Source organism: Chinchilla lanigera, unplaced genomic scaffold (assembly GCF_000276665.1).
Source record: "Chinchilla lanigera isolate Chin_1 unplaced genomic scaffold, ChiLan1.0 scaffold00024, whole genome shotgun sequence".
Classification (NCBI taxonomy): domain Eukaryota; kingdom Metazoa; phylum Chordata; class Mammalia; order Rodentia; family Chinchillidae; genus Chinchilla; species Chinchilla lanigera.
The window spans coordinates 20,752,207-20,761,249 of NW_004955425.1; positions in this window are offsets into that span (position 1 = coordinate 20,752,207).

A 9,043-nucleotide genomic window follows, 5' to 3' on the forward strand; every position below is an offset into this window, starting at 1 on the left:
CATTAAGAGCTGCTCCAGTACAGATACATCTCAGAGATCCTACTGTTTTTCCTAACCAGAGACAATATCCTTTAAAACCTGAAATGAAAAAAGGGTTATTACCTATAATTGATAACCTAAGGGCACAAGGTTTACTTGAGCCCTGTAACAGCCCGTGCAACACTCTCATCTTGGGAATTCAGAAGCCCAGTGGAGAATGGAGATGAGTACAGGACCTGAGATTGATAAATGAGGCAATAGTGCCAATTCACCTAATGGTACCTAACCCTTTCTCAAATTCCAGAAGATGCCAGTTGGTTTTCAGTGTTAGACTTAAAAGATGCTTTCTTTTGTATTCCTTTCCAAAGAGATTCCCAGTTTCTCTTTGCTTTTGAAGATCCTCATGACCAGGCCTCTCCGTTGACATGGACAGTGCTTCCCCAAGGGTTCAGGGATAGTCCACATCTCTTTGGGCAAGTGCTTTCCCATGACTTGGCATGTCTGAGTTTCCCCAGCTCACAGTCTTACAGTATATAGATGACATTCTTTTATGCGCCCCCTCAGAAGAGCTGTGTAGCCAAGGTACCTGTGCTTTGCTAAATTTTCTAGCAGACAGAGGTTATAAAGTCTAAATCTAAAGCGCAACTTTGCAGTCTTGAGGTAAAATATTTAGGCCTCCTTATGTCCAAGGGAACCCAAAGGCTAGGAGAGGACAATTAAACCAATTCTTTCCTTCCCACAACCCAAGATCCTAAAACAGCTAAGGGGATTCCTAGGAATTACAGGTTTTTGTCGCCTTTGGATACCAGGATATGGGGAAATTACAAGACCCCTCTATCGATTTATAAAAGAGGCCCAAAAGACAGATACCCATATTTTAACCTGGGAGCCTGATTCCAAAACTGCATTCCAGAAGCTGAAACAAGCTCTCTTAAATGCTCCAGCCCTAAGCCTCCCCACAGGACACCATTTCAATTTATATGTCAATGAGAGGCTTACACAGGATCTGGGACCCACTCAACAGCCTGTAGGGTATCTGAGTCATGAATGAGATATTGTTGCAAAGGGATGGCCTTCTTGCCTTAGAGCTGTGGCAGCTGTAACTCTCTTAGTGCCAGAAGCATCCCAGCTAACTTCAGGTAAAGATCTCACTGAATATACGCCTCACAATGTGGCAGGACTTCTTTCCTCCAAAGGGAGCCTCTGGCTATCAGACAGCTGACTTCTTAAATACCAGGCTCTACTTCTAGAAGGACCAGCCATTCAAATAAAGACATGTTCCTCCCTAAACCCTGCTACCTTTTTGTCAGAAAAGGAGGAAATTGAGGCTGACAGACATGATTGTGAACAGGTAATTCTTCATACATTTGCAGGTAGAGAAAGCTTATTAGACACACCCCTTACTAACCCTGATTTGACCCTTTTCTGTGATGGCAGCTCCTTCATGGAAAATGGGACAAGGAAGGCAGGGTCTGCAGTGGTAACTCTACACCGGACTCTTCAAAGTTCCTCACTTACACCTGGGACTAGTGCTTAACTAGCGGAGCTTATAGCTTTGACCTTATCCTCTCTGTGGGAGGCCATCACTGGCTCCTCTTGGTGGAAATCTTAGTTGACTATATTCATAATAATCCTGCTGATCTTATTATTTGGCTAATGCATACTTGTCTCTCTGGCTTTGTCTCCTCCAGATTTAAAGCTATATGCTTACCCAAGATGAAAATGGCTGGTGTCTATCGAGGGCTTTTAGATAGACCCTCTGAAGAGTATCTCCTGACTGCCAATCAACACCTACAACCCCTTTCAGCCTGAAGAAACCAGAGCGGTGATCACCCATTACTCCCTCGGGCAGTTCCGGTTACTTCTTCAGAGGGGGGAATTTTTTTTTTTTTTAGGGGGGACTGTTATAGGCAGCTGAGTAGACAGAAATACTATAGGCAGGCAGACAGGGGCAGGCCCTCAAAGGAGCCAGCATGAAAGATAGGTATTTGCTGTGGGCCACACCTGAAGACAAAGGACTAAACAAGTGCACCCACACACCTCCCCAGGGATGGGCATCAGGGATTGACATTCTAAGTAGGTAGCAGTCACCTTGAAGAGTTCTTGACTGAACCCCTTACAGGAAAAGCCCCTGTTCTATATTATGCCTGCTTGCTATGTGCCTCGCTTCCCCATTTGATCCCAATTTAATCAGTTTTACCTGAACAATTCTTACTGGCTGACCATAGTTTTGTCCACTTTCCTCCACCTTGCACCCACCTCACCTCGTGGTTTTGCTCTATAAAAGTCCCTAGAAAAGACAGAGTCTTAGGGTAACCCACTCGGGCCCCCCTTCTGTCCCTGTCTTGGACAGAGGCTTTCTTTTCTTTCCCTCAATAAATACATTCTGCTCTTAACCTCCGTTGTTCCTAAAATTCATTCTTTGATTTTAGAGGACAGGAACTTGTCCCAGATATCATTCAGGTTGGGAGTTTTTATTTTCCTGTATCACTCCTACTCTACTACAGTAACAACATGTGCTAATTCTTCCCTTTCCCTCCAAAACCAATAGTCAAATTCACTTTTACTGGTGCACATTTACCAGGGCATGGTGGCGCACCCCTGTAATCCCAGCACTTGGGAGGCTGAGGTAGGAGGACTGTTGCAAGTTTGAGGCCAGCCTGAACCACATAGTGAGACCCTGTCTCAAAAAGACAAAAAAACAAAAAACTGGTGCACGTTTGCAGTGCACGATGATTGTGTTCGTTACGGGGCCTCAGTACCTGTTTGAGAGGCATCTTAATTCTTTTCAGGTAGCCTTCCCTTCCTCACTCTCCTGTCAGTTCCGCTTTTTCTCTCCCAGAATACATTTAATTTCCTTCTTCCATCCCTACTGAGATGTCCTGGTTTGCACTTCCAGAATGCTGTACCCTTGTGAAATTTTTTTTTTTTTTTTTTTGGTCTTTTTGAGACAGGGTCTCCCTATACAGTTCAGGCTGGCCTTGAGCACACTTTGTAGCCCAGGCTGGCCTCGAACTCAAAACAATCCTCCTGCCTCAGCCTCCCTAGTGCTGGGATTACAGGCCTGTGCCACCATGCCCCGTGCTGGTGTATTTTTGAAACCCTTGTGCTTCATTCCCCCCCCTCCCCGCCCCCCAGTACCGGGAATCGAACTCACGTTATCGCGCTTGCCAGGCAGGCGCTGTGCCACTGAGCTAAATCCCCAGCCCCTTTTTTTTGTGTTTTTGAGACAGGGTTTCGCTGCGCAGTTCAGGCTGAACTTGAGCTCACTTTGTAGCCCAGGCTGGGCTCGAACTTGTAATGATTCTCCTGCCTCAGCCTCCCAATTACAGGCGTGTGCCACCATGCCCGGCCAGGCCTTCGTTCTACTTCCATTTGTAAACCTGAAAGAAGTTTTAGCTCCACATCTGAGTGGCATAATCTGAAATCTGCTCAGCCCTCCTCCCATTCCTGTCTAGAGTTCCTGGAATTTCCTGAGAGATACGAATCTCTTTAGTTATTCAGAACAATGCCCTTTATCGCATGGGGCTGATGTTAATGAGGGACTCAGGGTGGGGCATAGGTAGCCTCCGGGCTGGGCTGCTCTCAGACACCTGCACGCCTGCGGGACCAGCACCCGGGCCTTGCGAAGAGGGAGCAGGGGCGCGGCGGGGGAGGCGGGAGAGTGCGGGGGCGGGGGCGGAGGGGTGCCTCCAGCGCGTGTGCTCTTTACTGCGCCTGGCAGGCCAGGTTCGTGCGCTGCTCTGGGAGACCAAAGTAAAGCCTGTCCCTGCACTAGCCTGAGCCAGTCTAGTGAATTATCAAGCCCGAGATAGGGGTTTGGGGTTTTACAAGGACAAGCCACAGGCCTGGCGTCATCGCGCACACCTGTAACACCAGCAGTAGGAGTAGGGAGGCTGAGGCAGGAGGATAGCCGGAGACCGAGGCCAGCATGGCTACATACTGAATTCAAGGCCAGCCTGGATTACACAGTGAGACCCTGTCCTAAATCAAAACCCAAAACACGTCACAACCTGGGACTTGGTAAATGGTGTCTCAAATGGGACAGTCAGGTGGGACTGAGCCTTTAATCTGGAATTGAATTGAATAGTTCTGGCAGTGGCAACTGTGTGTGTGTGTGTGTGTGTGTGTGTGTGTGTGTGTGTGTGTGTGTGTTACTGCCCTTGAACCCAGGGCCTTTGTACTGAGGTACCTTCTCAGCCCATTTAAAAATTTTTATTTATTTCAAGACAGGGTAGTGTTATATTGCTAATTTGAGAGCAGCATGTGGCAGAGCAGGATTGCTGCAAGTTGGAGGCCAGCCTAAACCACATAGCAGGACTCTACCTCAAAAAACCCCAAATATATAAATTGCAAGTTGTCCATACTGGGCCAAACTTGTGATCCTCCTACCTCAGCCTCCCAGAGGGCTGGGATCACAAGTGTGTGCTGCCACACCCTGCTAGTGCTCCCATCTTAACTTGGGGGTCACAGCCCAGGACCCCCAACGTCGTACAAATATCTGAAACTGCAGACAGCAAATTCGACTGTACCAGGGGTTTTCCTATATATACAGAGCTGCAATAAAGTTGAATTTACAAATTAGGCAGAGGACAAAATGAATAATAACAATACATTTCAACAACTTTGATGAGATACTGAAATAAAAGTGATTCAAAACTTATGAATTGTTTATTTTTGAAATTTTCCATTGACTATTTCCAGAAAGTGCCAGACCTTGGGTAACTAAAACTACAGAAAGCAAAAGTGTGAGCACAGGCGGCGACTGTACCCAGAGGTACAGGTGTCCTAGAGCCCGGGTGCTACCAACCTTGAATTGAAAGTACTGAGAAAAAATTGGGTCAGAGCTGGGCGTGGTGGCGCACACCTGTAACCTCAGCACTTGGGAGGCGGAGGCAGGAGGACCACTGAGAGTTCATGGCCAGCCTGGGCTACAGAGTGAGTTTACATAGTGAGTTCAAGGGCAGCCTGAACTGCATAGTGAGACCATGTCTCAAAAATGGGGGGGGGGGCTGTACTGAACATGCTGTCAGTCTTTCTCCCTCCTCCTTCCTTCTTCCCTCCCTCCCTCTCTCTTTCTCTTTCCTGGCCCTGAGAATTAGAACCAAGGCCTTCACTCTGAGCTGTATCCCCAAACCTTTTTTCATTTTTTATTTTGAGACAAGGTCTTGCTAAATCACTAAATTGCCCAGGCTGGGCTCAAACCTGAAACTCTCCTGCCTCAGTCTAGATTTTCTTGTTGTTATCCTGAACAACACAGTATAAAAGCTATTCACAGACCATTGACATTGTCTTGGATATTATCCATAATCTAGAGACAATGCAAGGTAGGTGGAAAGTGCGGAACCTGGTGGCTTTGACCTGTAATCCAAGCGGCTTGAGAGGCTGAAGCAGGAGGAACTCAAGGCCAGTTTGGGTCACAGTAAAACCTTGTTTCAAAAAATAAGAATTAAAAAGTATATGGGTAGATGTATATTAGTCACATGAAGCACTGCTTATTTTGTGATATTGGGATTGAATGAAAGGCCTCTCACAAAGCTACACCTACAAACTTAAATTTTGCCCAGGTGAGATTATTATCATCATTTTCATTGTGTCAGGAATGGAACACAGGGCCTTTCAAATGCTAAGAAAGTGTGCTACAACTCCCAACCTTTTTTCCTTTTTTTTTTTTGGTGGGGTCGTGGTGGCAGGGTTGAGACAGGATCTCACTATGCAGTCCCGGCTGGATTTGAACTATGTAGCCCAGGCTGGCCTCAGATTTGCAGCAATCCTCCTGCCTCAGCCTCCTGAGTGTTAAGATTACGGGCATGCACCAAAACTCCAGGCTGGTTGGCTTGCTTTCTTTTACTTACTTATTTATTTATTTTTTGGTCTTTTTGAGACAGGGTCTTGCTCTGTAGTTCAGGCTGGCCTTGAGCTCACTTTGTAACCCAGGCTGGTCTCGAACTTGCAATGATCCTCCTGCCTCAGCCTCCTGAGTGCTGGGATTACAGGTGTGCGCCACCATGCCCGGCCTTACTTATTTATTTATTTTGGAGACAAGGTCTCACTATTTAGTTCAGGCTGGACTTTAAGCTCACTATGTAGTCCAGGCTGGCCTCAAACTGGCAGCGATCCCCCTGCCTCAGCCTCCCAAGTGCTGGGATGACAGATGTGTAACCTCCATGCCGGGACTTCTTTTTGAGATGGGATCTTGCTGTGTTGCCTAGGTGGTCTAGAACTGGGCTCCAGTAATCCTCCTGCTTTGGCCTCCCAAGTAACTGGGATTACAGGAAGACCCAGGTAAGGAGTCATATTCTTTAGGAAAGAAGAGCCAGACATGGTGGCACACACCTGTAATCCCAGCACTCAGGAGGCTGAGGCAGGAGGATCATTGTGAGTTGGAGAACAGCCTGGGCTACAAAGTGAGTTCAAGGCCAGCCTGAACTGCAACGTGAGACTCTGTCTCAAAAAAAGACAAAACAAACAAACAAACAAAAACTCTATTCATTTACTGTTAACTGTATCTCTAAATATTTTTTTTTCTTTTTTGAGACAGGGCCTGGCTTTGCAATTCAGGCTGGCCTTGAGTTCACTTTGCAGCCCAGGCTAGTCTTGGACTCATAAGGATCCTCCTGTCTTAGCCTCCTGAGTGATTACAGGCCAGCATGACCCTGCCCATCCATGAATAATAATTTAAAGCTGAGTGTAGTGCAGCACACTTGTAATCCCAGCATGCTGAGAGGCTGAAACAGGAGGATTGCAAATTCAAGCCCAGCCAGGGAGACTTAGGGGACCCTGTTTCAAAATAAAAAATAATAGTAGAGCTGGAGACTGCAGCTCAGTATGAAGGCCCAGGATCCCTCTTTAATACTGAAAAAAAAACTTTTTTGAGTGTGAAGTAGTTGTTTTTAGGAATTAGATAAAAGCTGTTCCAATATTCTTGGTTATCTCCAATACTCATAGAATTATCTCCAATTCTCTTCTAAGGCAACTGGAAGAAGGCATTAATTCTTAGTTTATTCAGGAAGAATAGATGAGCTAGTTGTAAGCATGGTGGGAAATTGCCTAAACATTTGTTCTTCAGTATAGAACTCCAGAAGGAATTAGTTTTTTCTCCTTGAGGACATGCCTTGTATACTATTTCCCATGGTTTGCCTAACCCTTTAGTTCTAGTATAAACATCAGGCCCCTTATTGGCCTGATGGACCAGATAGGCTTATTGTTGCTAGGTACTGTGTCTATGACATAGGTAACACTGTGTGGTACAGGCCTGTAATCCCCAGCCTCCTCTAGGAGGCTGAGGCAGGAGGATCTCAAATGCAAGCTCAGCCTGGGCCATTCAGCAAGTTAGTAAAATTCTGTATTGGGGTCAGGAAGGTGGCTGGGATATAGGTCACTTGTGAACACCTGGGTTCAATTCAATCCCCAATATCACAAAGATGAAACCAAACCCAGATGTCAAGGTAGCTTTACATACACTCTGCATGCTGATAACTCTCAAACTTGTTTCTCCAGTGTGACTCCACATCACCACACCCAGTTGCAAAAGGGTCTTTTTTTTGGGGGGGGGTCTTAGAGAGGCTGGCCTCAAACTCCTGGGAGTTCTTCTGTCTCAGCCTCTACAGTGCTGGGATTCCAGGCCTGCACCACCATGCCTGGTGCAAGAGGTTCTTTTTGAGCCCAAGAGTTCAAAAGCCAAGGTGGCAATATAGCAAGACTGTCTTAACAACAACAAAACCCAACTCCAAAAGACTCCCCATTAGGGCTTTTGAAGAATTGATTGAGGAAAGTCTGCTTTAGTTGTCAGATCTGTTTCACATCAGCTGGGTGGGGCGTTTCCTAACTGGGACCCCAGCACTAGGGAGAATGAAACGACTGCCGTCTGTACCACATCGGAGCCATGGGTTCAGAAGAAAAGATTCATTTGAAAGCCCTCTCCCTCCCTCCCTGTGCTGGCAGCGGGCTCCCCGGCCTGCTGCACACCTGCTACCCCTGAGCTGCCCCCAGCCCGCTCGTCCCATCTGGGACCCTCTGAGCGCTGCGCTCTGCCTGCCGCAATGAAAGCACTGCAGCGTTCCCGGCCAACCTATTGTCTTCCTTCATGGAAAAGGACAGCCTTACTCATCTTCGTCTAGATCCCCGCTCAAGGATCTATCTGCGGGAATCCATCCGTGAGGAGGGGTGAAGTTCAGGAATCTCCCTCAAAAAAAAGCGTCTAAGCTAGCGTTCTAAAGTGCGGGGATACCGGGCGCGAGAATGGTGTGAGGGCCGGGGATGCAGCACAGGGGCACAGCGGCACAGCGGCTGCCTGGGAAGTGGGAGGTTCTGAGTTCGATTCCCGGTACCAGAAAAACAATGGTGTGAGGCACGGAGGGAATGAATCTGTCTCCTTCCAGTTCGGCTGCAGCTTGGCCTGAATGACAGCCCGGGGAGCAGCGGTTTCCTCACCACGGTGACCCCATTAGAGCCTGTGAGGTGCCCGGCCCCTGGAGGAAGCCACGCCGGGGAGCACTTGGTGAGCTCGGTCGCACGCTCCCGCCGGGTTGGACGGTCCTGCCGGCGACTACTCCTGAGGCGCAGGCTCCCCTCTTCCGGCGCCTGAATTACCATGGATAAGCGAATCCGACCACCCGAGGTCCGTGGCCAAATAACAGTGAAGGTATTACGATGCCTGTCGCAGACAGCAAGCCCGAGGCCAGGAGCGCAGCCTCCGGTGTTTTTCTTGGGTGCTGAGGCGGCCTTCGCAGCTGCCGGCACAGGTGCTGCCCAGGTGCCGTCCGGGGCTGGCGCCGCCGTCCTGAGCCCGCAAACGGCCCTCTGAGGGTTCTCCGAACTTTTTTTTCTCTCCCTCCCATCCTGAACGCTCCTGGGGGGAGAGATAATGACAGGAGTGTCTTGACGCCTCTCCAGCACCTGCTTTGACCTTCAGACCGCCCCGCCCCAGAGGAGAGCCGGAGGCCTGCGGAGGAGGGGTCCGAGGGGAGTCCGACTCCGCTTTGGGGAAATCCAGCGCGCGTTTTGCCTGTCGCTCCGCGGTGCAGGGTCCAGCCAGGCCGAGCCCCAGCCTCAGTCCCCGAGG